The sequence below is a fragment of the Gossypium hirsutum genome, chromosome A13 (genome assembly GCF_007990345.1).
Source record: "Gossypium hirsutum isolate 1008001.06 chromosome A13, Gossypium_hirsutum_v2.1, whole genome shotgun sequence".
In the NCBI taxonomy this organism is placed as follows: Eukaryota; Viridiplantae; Streptophyta; class Magnoliopsida; order Malvales; family Malvaceae; genus Gossypium; species Gossypium hirsutum.
This window is the reverse complement of record NC_053436.1, coordinates 102,842,255-102,859,693: the sequence shown is the minus strand read 5'-3', so window position 1 is coordinate 102,859,693 and position 17,439 is coordinate 102,842,255. Positions and strand designations below refer to the sequence as shown.

At 33.2% G+C, this 17,439-nt stretch overlaps 1 long non-coding RNA gene across 1 annotated transcript; it reads left to right on the top strand.

Annotated features, from left to right (window-relative positions):
• The first annotated feature begins 848 nt into the window (after positions 1–848).
• LOC121212542 (uncharacterized) lies at positions 849–1,706 on the top strand. The gene is made up of 2 exons (XR_005907813.1): positions 849–1,024; positions 1,319–1,706. It is a non-coding gene; the product is annotated as an uncharacterized lncRNA (long non-coding RNA).
• The last annotated feature ends 15,733 nt before the right edge of the window (positions 1,707–17,439 follow it).

Sequence of the window (17,439 nt, the reverse complement as noted above, 5' to 3'; positions counted from 1 at the left end):
TATATACATATAAATTATATTATAAGATACAATAACTTAATATATGGAAAATGTACTAAATATTGATATTACATATATTCCTTTAATAATAAATTGAAAAAACATATATAATTAATAGGTAATAAGATAATGTATATTTTATAATAAAATAAATGTAATATATAGAACAATGTATGGTATAACATGCAATAAAATTTATAAACACAATATATAATGATAAAAACTATATGATAGATAAAGTATAAAATAATAAATATGATATTATAAATAATTTTACATATAAAATATGGTAAAACAAATAATAGTATATATTAAAAATATAACATATAATAAAATTTATAAAGACATATGACAATATATATATTATTATATATAATTACTATTTATATATAAAAAAATAATATATATAATTCTTAAAATTAAACAAATATATAAAAAAAACTAAAATCGAATTTTAAAAAAAATTGGGGCCAATTGCAAATAAAATGAAAATTTCGGTTAAATTAGAATGCACACAGAAATTGAGGGACTCACTGGGCAATTAGCCCTAATCCCCAAAATGACACCGTTTTCAGAATAAGTCTTATAATGACCAGAGGGACTAAATTGAAACAAACATAAAAAGTTAAGGTTAATTTAAAATAAAAATGAAATGCAATTATAAAATTAAAAAATTGCGGAAGGATCGATTGAGCAAATTGCCCATTTATCAAAAACACGCGGATCTCATTCGGGTTTCGGGTTAACACGCGGATCCTGGGCTCTAGAACGACGTCGTTTTGAAGCTATTTGGTTTAAGCAAAATGGCACCGTTTTCATAAGGCTATATAAGCCAAATTTTAAGCTTTGAAATCATTTTTGCAGTCTATTTTTAAAAAAAAATGAGGAAACCCTCTGAAAGAGGGTTGGGAAGGGGGTTCTCGGAGTGCTATCGAGCCTCTGTCCAGGGGTTCGCACGCGCTCACGCGCCCCCCTCAATGCCGCCACATACGGTGATTGGAAACTGGAAAGTTTCCTTTTTCCGGTGCGAATCAAAATGCTACGTTCCCTTTTCCTTTTTTATTGTTCGCAATATATATATATAAATTTTAAAAAAAAATTCACCTTTGTATTTCTCGATCGACAATGGTTCACTCTTCTGTATGTATGTAAAAATGACTTTTTATTGAATCTGTGTGTATCTATCAAAAACACGTGTGTTTACAAATTAAAGAAAAGGGGTTTTTATAACCCTCTGATACATTTTTTGGAAAGTATCCTTTGATTTCCTTCCATGCTTGTTTTTCTTTTGCTGTTGTGGCTCTTTTCTTTTTTGCAGGTAACGATGAAAATCCGGTGATGAACAATGACGATCGGGCGCTAATGACGATGATGTTGGAGCTGATTTGCGTGTTGACTGCGGCACGATTCGGGGCCAGAGTTGCGGGGTGAGGCGAAAAGGCGTGACGCTTGGGATGGTTGCGGCGCCTAGGGTTCCAGAAACCCTAGGTCTTCCATCCTTTGTTAACCAACTGGGCCATTTGGACCGTACTTGTTTGTGGGTTGGGTGTAAACGGGTTAGTGGGTAGTTTAAGTTAATTGGGTTCTAAGTATTTGGGTTTACGGGCTAGTGGGCTATGGTATTGTAAATGGACTGTAATAAATAAACATTCATTTATTTATTTTTTTGCTTTTGGTTTTAAGGCCCAGGCAGATTTGGGCTACTACATGCAATATTATTAACTTTCATTTGGGCCAATCAATATTAACATACCTTACTGAACATATATCGCAAATAAGCACATTTCAAAAATTCCAACTAATTCAGTATGAACATATATCAAAACCCAACTGATTATGTTCCATAATTACTAAATTCGAACCAAACTTGTCTATATCAAAGACATGTTCACATATTTAATACTTCCAATATTCAGTTCCTTATATCCATCATATTAATGCCATTTTCATAATTAAAATCATATTCCATTATATATCATTACATTTCATACTTCGAATATATGCTAATTTCTATCTTATTAATCGTATATCAAACATATCATTTGATAACTTCTGCACAAGTTCATAATAAAACCAATTGAATCATATTACATGAATTATTATGCAATCACATATGAAACTTAAATACATTATAACATGACCGAACATACTAATGATGCATATATATACAAGTGCGCAATTCATCCTAAAAATAAAAGCCATTGTAACGCCCCAATTTTCGGGAATTCTGTGAATGTTGGCATAGGTTTAATTATGTTAGTGGGCCTCTAGAAGGCCCGAGCTTAAGATAGAACCCGGCAATTTTAGTTAATTTTTGTTCCATAAGAAAAAGGGGGTGAAATTATGAAATAGAACCTATGTGAAAATGTTTGAAAATGCTATAGGCTAAATTGAAGTGGCCAAATAAATAGGAGTGCAAAATAGAAGGATTTGAATGACAAACCTCCCATTTTACATGAAGTGGCCAGCCATCATGTTGTTGTAGACAATATGAGCACTTGATATCCATAATTCATGGTACAAATTGATAATTGGTTAGGGAAATATTCCATGATAATGGATTAGGTAAATATTCCATGATAATGGGTTAGGTAAATGTTCCATGATAATGGTTTAGGTAAATGTTCCATGATGGGCATTTCATGTCTTTTGTATTAAAGAATTAAATGGATGAAATATGAAATTTTATTAAAAGAAAAAGGGGTGAAAAGAATAAAGTTTTGTCCATCTTTGTTCATCATAGCCGAAAGTTAGAGAAGAGAAAGGAGAGGAGAAAGCTCTTGAATGTTTGGTCACTTGGGGAAGAAAATTGAAGGTAAGTTCATGGTAGTTTGCTTCTATCTTGATGTTCATGAGTTCTTCTTGATTCTACCTTAACTCTTGAAGCATATTTTGGTTTTTGGTTGTGTTGTGAGCATTTGGTCATGAATTAAAATGAAGGAAATGGTTGTTATTCCATGTTCTTTTGATGAAAAATGGAAGATAGGTGAAGTTGAGCCAAACAAATGAACATGCATGTGCCTTAGATGCTAAAGGGAAAAATCGGCTAACATGTTGTGCTTTAAAATGATGAAATGGAGATTATACTTAAGTAAAATCATAGATATGTGATGATTGATTGGTGATATACATGTTTAAATAACATGCATGCAAGTTATGTGTGAAAGAGTGAATTTGGTAATAAATTTGCTTGGGACAGTAGCAGTAACGTGACTTTGGAAAATCACCATAAATTGTGGGAGATGAATTAGAAGCTGAATAAATTATGTAATTAAATATTGTTGAGTCTAATTTCAAATGAAATAAACGAGAACATATTTTGAATTCTGTACAATGAGAAATTTGATTCGTAATGAAGAGTGGTCAGATTAGTCAAACAGTGAAAAATGCGAAACTTTGAGAAAAATCTGGTATTGATTGGCCAAACCAAAAATTCTGACAATTTTATGGATATAAGATATATGAGTCTATTTTCATAGAAAATTAACGGCACTTGATTTGGAGTTTCGTAGCTCTAGTTATAAATGATTTAGTGACTGTTGCTCAGGAAGACAGCTTGCAGTGAAATTATGATTATGTGGGAAACATTGACAAAAATTTGTTAATGAGTTGCTTATTGATTTCTTATAAGCTTACTATGATCTGTAGGTGTGGTTGGCCGAATATTGTAAGGGGTTAATACGTAGTTTGTATTTGAATAGTTAGATTAACGTGTTAGTAATCCAATTGTAGGCGGTTCGTGTGTGGATCTCGTCAGCATATAGTCGCAAACAGGTGTGTAACTAACACCCTCTTTCTTAGTCTGGACCGGCAAAAGTCGAAAAGCCGAAATGCCGAAAACCGGTATTTTGTAGATTTGCGAGTGTGCGAATGCTCGTGAGGTAAATCGATTAATGTTTTTGGTAAGCTGTAAAATTTGGACTGCAAAGTGCATGATTTCTGTGCCCTCGATATTTTTGGGCTTAATGGGCCAAAATTGGAATGATGGGCCAACGGGCCCAATTCGGTAAGAACCCTCGGTACGTGATTTTGTTAGTACGTGAAAAGTAGGAATATGCATGAAAAACCCTAAAATAGATAAATTACTGAAATACCTTTAAAAGTGGAAAATTTACAGTTTTACCCCTAGTAGATAAATTACCGAAATACCCCTAGGGTTAAATTGACCTAAATGCATGTTTGACTGTTGTTATTTACTACATGCCATGTTGTTATTATCTGATGCATGGGATTGGGATATTGACAAAGGAAGTACTGAAAGTGGCTTGTCCACGTACTGGAGGCTTTGCCTCAATTTACTGTTAACTGAGCAGCAAGGCTGCAACTGTGGTGTGTTGGGCTGGGTGGGTTGAGCTATTCCCCACATGGAGTGTAGGGCTGGTACGAGTGGAGTGTAGTGGTTGGTGGGTTGAGTAGTCTCCCTAAATGGGCTTGCATATGTTATTGATGTTGCATGTATTTTGAAATGGGCATATGGGCCATACTATTATCTGAATAAGGGGCTAAGGCCCAGTTTATTGTAATCTGAAAAGGGCTCTAGTCCAGTACCACTGTTACCTGAATGGGCTTAGGCCCAATAGGCTTGAGCTGACTTGGGCTTTGAATGGGTTTTCCTTACACACTGAGTTTCCCCAAACTCACCCTTTTTATTTTCATCCACGCAGGTAATCCCCAACCATAGTGGGCTTGGAGTTGTGAGGGAATTCGGAGTGGCCACCCGTTTTGAAAGTTTGGTTTTCTTCTGGTGAATTGGACATCCTATTATTTACGTTGAGGTTTGGGTTTTTAAATGTAATAAAGCCGCTTAATTATTTTTGATGGTTTTAATATGTATTACTAAGATATGTATTACTTATTTTAACTGTTGAAATTGGATAGCTTTAGGGCGCGTTTTCAAAAAAAAAACAATTGATTTCAAAATAACACGACAACAAGCAAAGCTTCCGCAATGAAAGTATTTTCTAAAATTAATCAGTTTTCCTAAAAATGACTTAATCAAATCGGTTTCCTAGAAATATACATGACGTTAAGGTGTGGCAATGGTGGTGTGCATGTCTAGGATTGGATCCGAAGGGAGCTTGGTACTTAAGTAGTTCGATAGACTCACCTCCTCTTTTCCGATTTCCTACCTGGTGCACAACTTCCATTCACTTTAACCTATAATAAAATTATCTTTTAAAACACTAAGTAGGTTTTTCTGGATCAACAATATAAAATGTTTTAAACACTTCGATGTGGCATGTCGGATCCGGCAATAGCATCTGGGCCGGGTTTAGGGGTGCTACAGCCATACTTAACACTTGAACACAAATAACACTCCAGCGTGCATCTAATTCATATCTATATTAATATACCTAAACTTCATATTTTTATTCTATTAACTGGCCCAAAACATACTTAATCATTACCATCATTAACCATTTGAACCCATACCAATACAATCAACCAAAACAATCATAAAACATATTCATTACTTACCACTTAGTAATCGAACCTGTTAAATTAATATACCACCATCCATCACTCTAATTATACCACATTTCATATTTCCAAAATGAGTTAACTATTAAAACGACTACTAAAACCAAACTCATTAAACATTTTAATTAAGAAAATGTAAAACCAAACTTAAGCATAATAAGCAAGTCATTTTCGCATGGCTTTAAATACATACTCATTCAAAACAATTAACTCCAAGACTAGCCTATACATGCCACATAACCAAGTCTCAAAATGTTATTTACTGAAATGATAACTGGATAGTGTGATGTCATCTCCATCAACTTCCAACCCGAGCAAATCTCTGAAAATCTATAAACATAAGAAAAAGAAAACACAAAGTAAGCTTTTAAGCTTAGTAAGCTCGTATCTTAATAAATTTAACATAACAAATACTTTCATTACAATGCCGTAAACATAATATGCTATCTCACACAACCTTTCTAAATTTCATAACATGTTCTCATATCAAATTATCATCATTCAATATTATATTTACTCACTTAACCAACTTCAACTTTCACAAACTTATTCAATTAAATTTTCATACATCAACCCTATCACACTTTCATATAGCCAAATGAACACATTATGGGAAATAACACATTTAATTATATATCTTTCTCATATGAATCTCGTATGATCATTTATAATCAAATTCACTTTTCATTCATATAGCATCTGGAAAATTTCACATATGCAACTTTACAAATCACATCTTATTCATTCATTTATGATTCATTGGCACATAACCATATTTCATTTCCACATACATCACAATACATTCTTTGCACATATACTTACCTTATTTTCAAATAGGTAATCAATTATCACGTACCTGATCGTTTTAGCTTGTTTAATGTATTCAACTACCATATTAGCAATAAATCTTTTAGGCATAAACTTATAATAATTCACTGGCATAAAGCCTGCTACGCCTAAGCCTGTATCTCACACCGGCACAAGGCCTGCTAGACTCAAAGTCTGATTTTATACACCGACAATAAGCCTGCTAGGCATAAGCCCGATTTAATTTACCAGCACATGGCTTGCTATGCTGAAAGCCCGAATATCACCATTATAAAGTTGTCTCATAAACAATTCATATAATATAGCATGTATACTTGTTCACTTTGCTCGATTTAATCATTCAATCACAACTTATAATTGCCCTTTGAGTCATTTGATATTTCGTACACTAAATTTGATATTTCGTACACTAAGTGTCATTCTCAATATCTCGCACACTAAGTGTCATTCTCAATATTTCGTACACTAAGTGCCATATTTGATTGCCCCGCACACTAAGTGCCACATTTAGTCGATATGTCGACAGACATTAAAATATTCACGTATATACAATTTATACGATATTAAAGCATTAGAAACATAAATTTAACAATGCTTATTGCATACGAACTTACCTCGTTCGCGGTAACGACAAATTAGATCGACGAATCTGATACTTCGTTTTTCCCTCGATATAGACTTGTACGAGGCTTAACTTGATCTAATCAATCAAATTTAACTATTAAAATTCATATTCTATTCATTTTAACTCAATTTCATATTTAGGTAAAATTACTATTTTACCCCTAAGGTTTCACTTTTATTCAATTTAGTCCTTGAGCTAAAAAAACATGCAAATTAACCATTTTCAACCATAATTAAGCTTAGCCAAATGTTCATGGTATTAAAATAGCCCATTAAATACTTTATAGAAAAATTATAATTTTGCCCCTGATATTTCAACTTCTTTACAATTTAGTCCCTAAGCTCGAAAAATGAAATTCATTCAATTTTGGCCAAACCCATGCCTAGCCAAATTTACTACAACTTCATAACAGCCCATATTTTCATTTATTCACACTTTCAATCACATAATTTCAATAATTCACTATTTAATCAAAAATTGACATTTTTACCAAAATTCACTTTACAAAACATGTATATCCAACAACAATAATTTATTTTCCATCATCAACTATCAAAATACTCATGCATTCAACAATGACAACATTCAAATACTTTAACAGTTTTCAAATCAGGATACGGGCTAGCTAGAATACGAAGCAACGATCTCAAAAACATAAAAATTATCAAAAATCGAACACAAAACATACCTAAATAACTTCATGCAAGTGCAGAAACTAAGGAAGCTTCAATGAATTTCTTTTTCTCCTCCATATTCGGCCAAGAAATAAAAATTGCATGGTCATTTTATGTTTTATTTTTATTTAATACATTTTAATATTCCATTTACCTTTTTGTCCTTTATAATAATACATAATTTCATATATGTCGAACCACCAATCTCCACTATCATAAAATAATGGTTTAATTGATAAATAGGGACTTCTACTTTAGTAAAACATGGCAAATAAACACTTAGACAATTAGAATGCAACTTTTGCATTTTACGCGATTTAGTCCTTTTTGCTTAATTAATTATCGAAACGATAAAATTTTTCAACGAAACTTTAATACCATATTTTTTACACTCCATAAATATTTATAAAAATATTTACGACCCGGTTTATAGAAATGAGGTCCCGATACCTCATTTTCTAAACTCACTTGACCTTAGGGTCATACCACTTGAACTTAATAAATCACTTATAAAACAAATATCACAATATCAAAAACATTTTTAAAATCACAATTAACTCATAAATATTAAATATAATATTTACAAACCTACTCGTCGTATTTGGTGGCCCCAAAATCACTGTTCCGGTTAATCCTAAAAACGGTCTGTTACAATATTATTTATTGTTATAGCATCATCGTTGCCGGGGCAACATAGGGTGACGGATCCATGTATCCGTACCAAATTTTTGTTTGGTTAATAGAGTTATAAAATTTTAAATTGGCTAAAAGATATAAAAGAATAAATTATATTGATTTGAGATATTTATCAGCATACAAAGAATTGAAATTGAGCTCTTGGGTCTCGAATGAGTATGAAAAAGCTATCAAGCTTAGAAATGATTGAAATAGAACATATGAATTTAATTGCGATAATAATAAGTGAATAAACATCTATATCTATAAGTGATAGTAGAAATGAATTAATTTGCATATAAAAAGTATGTTATATGGTAAGATGTTATATATGCATATTGAATTAGGCTGCTAACATGTATATAAGCATGCTATATCGAACTGAAAAGTGATTGGCATGTAATTTACATGTGAATAAATTGTAGATTAAGTTGAATTAGATGTGTTAGAATTAAGTGGCCCGAATCCTTATTTAAATAAAATACAGTGGTAAAATAAAATAAAAGAAGAATTCATATAGAATTACACTTCTTTTATTTTATTATAGAATAAGGTTTTTCAAACCTTATTAAATTCCATCTATTTGGTAGTGATTAGAATAAGGTGTTTCAGTCTTACTAGAATATGGCTTTACAAGCTATAAATAGACATAGTCTATTCCTCTTGTAATTATTCGAATTCGACATAGTGAATTTTCTTCTCCTCTGCCCGTGGTTTTTTCCCGAAAGGGTTTCTACGTAAAAATCTGTGTGTTCTTTATTTTATTTTATTTTTATTTTTTTACAAATTGGCTCGATCACGGTAATGGCGTCTTTAAAGTATGAAATTTCGTTGTTGGATCGCAACACCAGATTTGTGTTGTGGCAAATTAAGATGGAAGCAGTTCTTGCGCAGATGGATCTGGATGATGCCCTGCTAGGGATAGATAAGATGTCTTCAACATTAACAGATGAAGAGAAGAAGCGTAAGGATCGAAAGGCATTAACACAATTACATCTGCATTTGTCTAACGAAATTTTACAAGATGTGATGAAATAGAAGACCGCCGCTGCATTATGGAAGAGGCTAGAACAAATATGTATGTTGAAAACTCTAACAAGCAAGTTGCATATGAAGCAGCGTCTTTATGCTTATCGTTTGGAGGAAGGTGCGTAAGTACACCAACACTTAACAGTGTTTAAAGAAATTCTCTCAAACTTGGAGGCCATGGAGGTTCAGTATGATAAGAAAGATCTAGGGCTGATTCTACTTTGTTCGTTGCCCTCGTCTTATTCAACCTTTAGAGACACGATTTATATAGCCGCGAGTCTCTCACAGTTGATGAAGTTTATGATTCTTTAACCTCGTATGATAAGATGAAACATCTTGTGGTTAAACCCGACTCTCAAGGAGAGGGTCTCATTGTTCATGGGAGACAAGATCGAAATGCTGATGATGATCGTGGTAGGACACAGGAACGGAATCCTCGTGGTAAATCTAAGGGTAGATCAAAGTCTTCAAATAGAGGTAAAACTTGTAACTTCTGCAAGAAGAAAGGGCACATTAAATCTGAGTGCTATAAGCTACAAAACAAGATTAAAAGGAAGGCTACAAATCAAAAGGGAAAACAACTAGAAAATTTCGGTGAAGCTGATGTTGTAGAAGACTACAGAAATGGTGAACTTCTAGTCGCTTTTGTCAATGATTCTAAAGTAAGCGAGGAGTGGATACTTGATTCAGGCTGCACCTTCCACACGAGTCCTAATCAGGACTGGTTTACAACTTATGAAACAGTGTCTGAAGGTGTTGTTTTGATGGGAAAGAATGCTTCATGTAAAATCACAGGTGTTGGAACAATTAAAGTTAAGATGTTTGATTGAGTTGTCAGAACACTTAGTGATGTACGTCATGTTCCAAAATTGAAAAGAAATTTAATTTCGTTGAGTACTCTTGATTCAAAAGGGTACAGATACACAGCTGAAAGTGGGGTTTTAAAGATTTCCAAAGGTTCCCTTGTTGTGATGAAAGGGCAGTGAAAGACTGCCAAGTTATATGTTTTCAGGGTTCTACTATTATTGGTGATGCAGCTGTCGCTTCTTCTTCCTTGTCAGATGATGATATTACTAAAATTTGGCATATGCACCTAGGGCATATGAATGAGAATGACATGGCAAAATTGAGCAAAAGAAGACTTCTTGATGGGCAAGGAATTTTCAAACTAAATTTCTGTGAGCATTGTGTTTTTGGGAAGCAAAAAAGTGTTTGATTCGCCAGAGGAATCCATAACACGAAGGGAACATTGGAGTATATTCATTTTGATCTGTAGGGGCCATCCAGAGTACCTTTGAGAGGTGGAGCTAATTATATGCTAACCTTTATTGATGATTTTTCCAAAAAAGTTTGGGTGTTCTTCTTGAAGCAGAAAAGCGATGTGTTTTCGACATTTAAGTCTTGAAAATTTATGATTGAAAAATAGAAGGGAAAACAAATAAAATACCTCTGCACAGGCAATGGCTTAGAGTTCTGTTCTGATGAGTTTAATAAATTGTGCAAGTCAGAAGGGATCGTGAGACACTTGACAGTTCGCCATACTCCACAGCAAAATGGCATTGCAGAATGAATGAACAGAGCGATCATGGAGAAGGTTTGATGTATGTTTTCAATGCCAACTTACCAAAGGCGTTTTGGGCCGAAGCAGCCTCTATTGCATTTTTTTTATCAACCGATCCCCATCCGTTGCCATTGAGAAAAAGGCTCCACAAGAGGTATGGTCTGATAATCCTACTAATTATTCTAATTTAAAGATCTTTCGGTGTCCTGCGTATGCTCATGTTGATAATGGAAAATTGGAACCGAGATCCATTAAATGTGTTTTTCTTGGTTATAAAGCTGGTGTAAAAGGGTATAAGTCATGGTCTCCTAAAAATAGAAAGTTGTGATTAGCAGAGATGTTGTTTTTGATGAAACTGCTATGCTACCTAACTTATCTCTTAAAGACTCTTCCAATAAAGAAAATCAAAAGCAGGTGGAGCATCAATTTAATACAGAGTCGACTCTTCAAGCCAGTACAAAAATTGAGAATAGAGTTGTTTCTTCACCGCAATACTCTATCGCCAAAAATAGAACTAGAAAAGAAATTAAACCCCCAAAGAAGTATGCCGAGGCTAATCTAGTTGCTTATGCTTTAAATGTGGCTGAAGAAATAGATGCAAATTAAGAGCCATCTAATTATTCTGAGGCGATTAGCTGTGAAGACTCAGAAAAGTGGATGTTTGCTATGCAAGAGGAGATGAAATCACTCCACAAAAACAGAACATGGGATCTTGTAAAACTTCCTAAAGGTAAAAAGGTTGTTCGTTGTAAATGGGTGTTTAAAAGGAAAGAAAGGACTCCAGGAGTTGAAGAACCCAGATATAAAGCAAGGCTTGTTGCAAAGGGTTACAGTCAAATACCAAGAGTGGACTTCACAGATTTGTTCTCCCCAGTTGTTAAGCATAGTTCGATTCGAGCTTTGCTTGGTATTGTGGCCATGCATAATTTGGAGCTTGAGCAGTTAGATGTTAAAACTGCATTTTTGCATGGAGAACTTGAGGAGGATATTTACATGCAACAACCAGAGGGTTTTACAGTTTCAGAAAAAGAGGACTATGTTTGCTTGCTGAAAAAGTCCCTTTACAATTTGAAACAGTCACCAAGACAGTGGTATAAAAGGTTTTATTCCTTTATGACTTCTCATGATTTCAAAAGAAGTAGTTTTGACCGTTGTGTTTACTTTAAGAAAAACTGCGATGGTTCTTTTGTGTATATACTTCTTTATGTTGATGACATGTTGATAGCAGCAAAAGATAAAGAAGAGATAAGAAAGGTCAAAACCCAACTAAGTGAAGAATTTGAGATGAAAGATTTAGGACCAGCAAAGAAGATACTTGGTATGGAGATTCTCAGAGATAGAAAAGCAAGTAAATTGTACCTAAGTCAGAAGGGGTACATTGAGAAAGTTCTTTGCAGGTTCAATATGCAGAGTGCTAAGCCTATTAGTACTCCTTTAGTAGCCCATTTCAGACTTTCATCGGCTTTGTCTCCACAATCAGATGATGAGATTGAGTACTTGTCACATGTTCCATACTCTGGTGTAGTGGGATCTCTCATGTATGCTATGGTTTGTTCACGTCCAAATTTATCATATGCAGTTAGCAGATATATGGCGAATCCCTGTAAAGAACATTGGAAAGCAGTTCAGTGGATTTTAAGATATTTACGAGGTACTACTGATGTTTGCTTACAGTTTGGAAGAACTAGAGATGGAGTAATTGGGTATGTTGATGCTGATTTTGCTGAAGACCTTGATAGAAGAAGATCTCTCACAGGTTATGTCTTTACAATCGGAGGTTGTGCAATTAGTTAAACCCTTAAGGGGTTTTATGGAAGAGGTGGAGAACTTGTTCGTTGAGAGTTCGCGATGAAGAACTTGTTCATTGAGAATTCATGTCAATGTGGAGATTGTTAGAATTAAGTGACCTGAATCCTTATTTAAATAGAATACAGTGGTAAAATAAAATAAAAGAAGAATTCATATAGAATTACACTTCTTTTATTTTATTTTAGAATAAGGTTTTTTAAACCTTATTAAATTCCATCTATTTGATATTGATTAGAATAAAGTGTATCAGTCTTACTAGAATATGGCTTTACAAGCCTATAAATAGACATAGTCTATTTTTCTTGTAATTATTCGAATTCGACATAGTGAATTTTCTTCTCCTCTGCCTGTGGTTTTTTCCCGAAAGGGTTTTCACGTAAAAATTTGTGTGTTCTTTATTTTATTTTATTATTTTATTTTTTTACAAGATGTATGCATCAACTTATATTTATTTAAATTATCTTGAATCATAGATTTATCACTGGGTGTTTTTCTCATCGTACGATTTTGTTTTTCCCTATGTGCAAGTAATTGTTGGAAAAAAAATGAGTTTGGAAAACGTAGCAGAATATAAATTTATGAAAAAATCAGAGTCTGATTTTTTTCATAAATTTTTCAAAAACAAGATCTTTGTTGTGATATCTAAGGTAATAAACACTTAATCAAATTTGTACATTTTTTATTCGTCTAGGATGAGCGCTTTGACTGAGTATTCTTCTCCGTTATCCTCAAGTTCATGTCTGTCGAGTGTGGGGTTTGCTTCGAATCATAAAATTTTTCACAAAAATTATCAGTGTGGTAATTTTGCAATTTCTTTAAATTTTTGGGTCAAGTTGTAAATAAAAAAATCTCTAGAAATTTTCTAAAATAATATCTTTAGAGAATTTTCTCTTTACAACTTCCTCTTGAATTCAAGTATGTGTAAAATAATGACCCAAGACTCTTTTTATATAGGGAGAGTTTAAAGAGTTCAGCTATAATTAAACTTAATTACTTTAATATTAAATTAATATAATATTTATCAAAATAAATATTAGATTAAGTTTCATATTAAATCTTATTAAATTAATAGATATTAAATATAATACTATGATAATCACTTTAATTTTAAATTAATAAAAATACTATTAAAATAAATATTAAATTAAACTTAGTATTAAACTATTAAAATAATATTATTTTTTGAAAAATTAATCTGAAATCAAATTCTCTGGTAGAGTCCCAGTAGGAGTGTAACTCTTCAACTACTCAACCACTGACGACCAACTGTGTTGGCCACCGGGACACTACTGTCGCAGTCACTGACACTACCATGTCCGATGATGTAGGTGCGACACTCTTACGGCACCCCAAGCCGATTCGGTCCGGGTCAATGACGACCCAATTGGTTCGGTCTAGCCACTGGTTGAACTGTTGGCCCGGTTTCACATGTCGGACCCTGTTAGACCAAATTTTGGGTCTTGGTCTCAGTTTTAGGCTCCCAGACCCAATTTACGATATCAGATCCAATTTTCAAGTCCAGATACCCATTGGGCCAATTGTCTGATGATAATACTCTAGAATGACATGTTTTTATGTATTAATTACACATTTATTTTGAGTATGATCCTACTAATTTGAGCTATTTATGGTTTTTTTATCTTGTAGGGACTAAATTGAAGGCAAAAGAAAATTTGGAGGCAAAAAGCATGAATGTAAAGATAAAATGGGCCAGCATGAGAAGTAGGAAAGAAGTGGTGCCGAAAATGCAAAGTATGGAAGACTTGAGGGCAAAAGTGTAAAGAAGAGATTTTATAAACACAAGACTCTGTTTAAATTTTAATTATATTAGGATAATTGTTAAAGATTATTATTTAGATTTAATTTTAGCTTTTATCTTTATTTATCTTTAATTATCTTTAATTATTTGTATTTATCTTTTAGAATTTAATTAGGAATAGACTAGATTTCCTAGTACTATAACTAGGGGATAGAGTGACACAAATTTAACACATCTTTTTTGTAAACACTCCCTCTCCCAAAAAGCTTAGCCTTTATTCCTTTCAAATTATTCAATAAAAAATCCATTTTCCTTACATTTATTTCATTTTTCTTATATTTATTTCATTTTCCCCAAAAAGTATGATCCACTAAATTTATCTAGCCAAAGGTTGTCGAAATCTCCCAAAAAGGGTTATGAGGCTTAGAATCCGTACTTAGCCTTCTCAATGAGTATTCATCGCTTCTCTGCATTATAGGGTTGACGCTTCCGCTCATGTCCCTTCAAAACTGATCTTTTCATCTTGCACAAAGGCGGCCGCTTTGTATGTTTTGGGAAGGTTGTACAGTCGGTTCGTTAGCTTATTGCGTTAGTGGTTGTCAAGTCCAAGAGACAAAATGGCGTGGCATTCACCATTGAGAAGTGATGATCTAGTGTAAGACAGTCCCACAAAAACGACGGTTGGCTAGAGTCAGGTTCCTCTAAATCCTAAGTCTAAAATCTGAGTGGAACTGGTGGTCGTAAGCGTCTTCTCCCATTATAACTGGCTTATTCTGTTTGAGAAGGATAACTTAAAAGCCTAAGATTGAACCCAAGGTTGATCAAGACAACCGGAGGTCGGAATCTCTCCATAAAAAAACTCTCTTTCCTCAACTCTGTTTATCTTTATAATTTTAATTTTAATTTTCGCAATTTCAATTCAATTAAACCTTTAATTTTGTTTTTTTTCCAGGTATGCAGGTTTTCTTAGGCACGACTCTGTCCGAAATCTCGAGGAACAGGAACTTGTGCAGATCCAGTCCTTGAGGATTTGACCCTACTTCCCTTATACTATTCTTTTCATTATTTTATAGGGATAGGATATTTTTGGTGCTCTCAACGACCTCATCATCTAACTTGAAAATTAATTTTCAAAAATATCATATTAATTTTAATTGATTTGATTAATTTAATTTTAATTGATCAAAATTAATTTTTCCAAAAATCACTTAGATTTTCCAAATTAATTTTTTAAGAAAATTCTTTAATCAAATTCTCTAGTTGAACAATTCTCACGACTACCTAATTTAATTCCACATCGAATAAATCGACTCAATTAATTTATTCCCAAAGTCGTAGAATTTTCTTCTAATTCAAATGCAGTCCAATTAAGCTTTTGTTTAGCTAGCAGAGGGACCAATCGGACATATACTATTAGGCTTTAGTGATTGCAATTATGTCCAGGAGTATCGTTTTGATAATTCTCAATTACTTAATGATGGAGCCAGTCCACAAGAAGTACCATGACTGAAAACTCCTTATTTTATACTCTTTAGGAAAGCAATTCATCCATTTTTTTTGCCCAATGACCTCATCATGTGTGTGTTACCCTCATATGATATCCTTGATTCCTTTGAGTTAAATTTGTTCACTCAATACAATCTTATTTTATCTCATTGTCAGCATTGTGTCTTCTTAATGATTAAAATGACCACTATTAACAAATCACTGTGATAAATTGCTCGTTTGAGAACAAGCAACTCGTGGCCACGTTCCATATTTATCAATCTACACAATTCCAATGAAATGATATCTTTAACTCTTTAATTGAGCTATGAATTCTACTATTGCTAGTAAAACCATGTCATAAACAAGTCACATACCCAACATACCGGCTATGGGCTCGATCATCTTTAGAGCATAATCCTCCATTTATATCAAAGCACATGAGTTGCATACGCATGGTCAGTGACTAACTCAGGATTTAGGTAAATCATACCATGAACGTCACAAGTGAATTAGTTCACAAACGGATTCAGAATTAATTCATCTTGGGTCCTGTCCAATGTATCATTCTACCAATGAATATATCTATTTCTCTGCTCGTGGAGTCAACTGCTCCGATAGCCAAGACTAGCCATCTTCCAATTGGAATTGTAGACATCATAATAATCCTTCTTAGTATTTGAATCAAATGCTCACTTTGATTCTTTTATCAGATTACGGACTCATTTAGATTATCTACTGAAGTAAGTTGTCTTTCTCGCAATGTAAACATTCTTTACAATGCCTCTTATATTTAGTTTGAACTTTAGACAATCAATGAGCTAATATTTGCTTGTCACAATTTCGTTATGCATGCAAAATATAAAAGACAAAAAATAAAAATGACATAATAGTGAAATATGAAATTAACTTTATTTATTTATTCATCATTCAAATAAATAAAAAATAGTTACATGTTTACTACAATATGGGCACATTTCTCAACTATAGAGTAGATTCTCGATAAATCAAGAAGTGGTCATCTCAGCATCCAGAAACCGAATCTGACTCAGCAATGTTTTTGCATTTTCAGTTTTGTTCATAGTTTGGCTTATACCTACCTAAGTTGAGTAAAGTTGTTTTATTGTAGTTGCTCCGGCAAAGAATGTGACACCTTATAACTTGGACTCGACGATCGAGTCAAGTATGGGGTGTTACAGAGCACCCAAGTGAAACTTTCAATTGTGCCAAAGTGCCACATTCAATTGCACTGAAGTGTCACTTTCACTGCGCCGAAGTATCACTTTCATTTGCGCCAAAGTGTCACATTCAATTGCACCGAAGTGCCACTTTCCTCCCATGTCCAACATGTTCATATCTTGTCTACTTGTGCATCTTTTTATTGTTATTTTCATCACAATCACTTATCATATATTATTTTAAATTAATATTTATATATTTTATAGTTAATTCAATAGAGCACAAAGATAATAGATAAGACAATTTTTTAATATATAATCTAATTCATGTAATT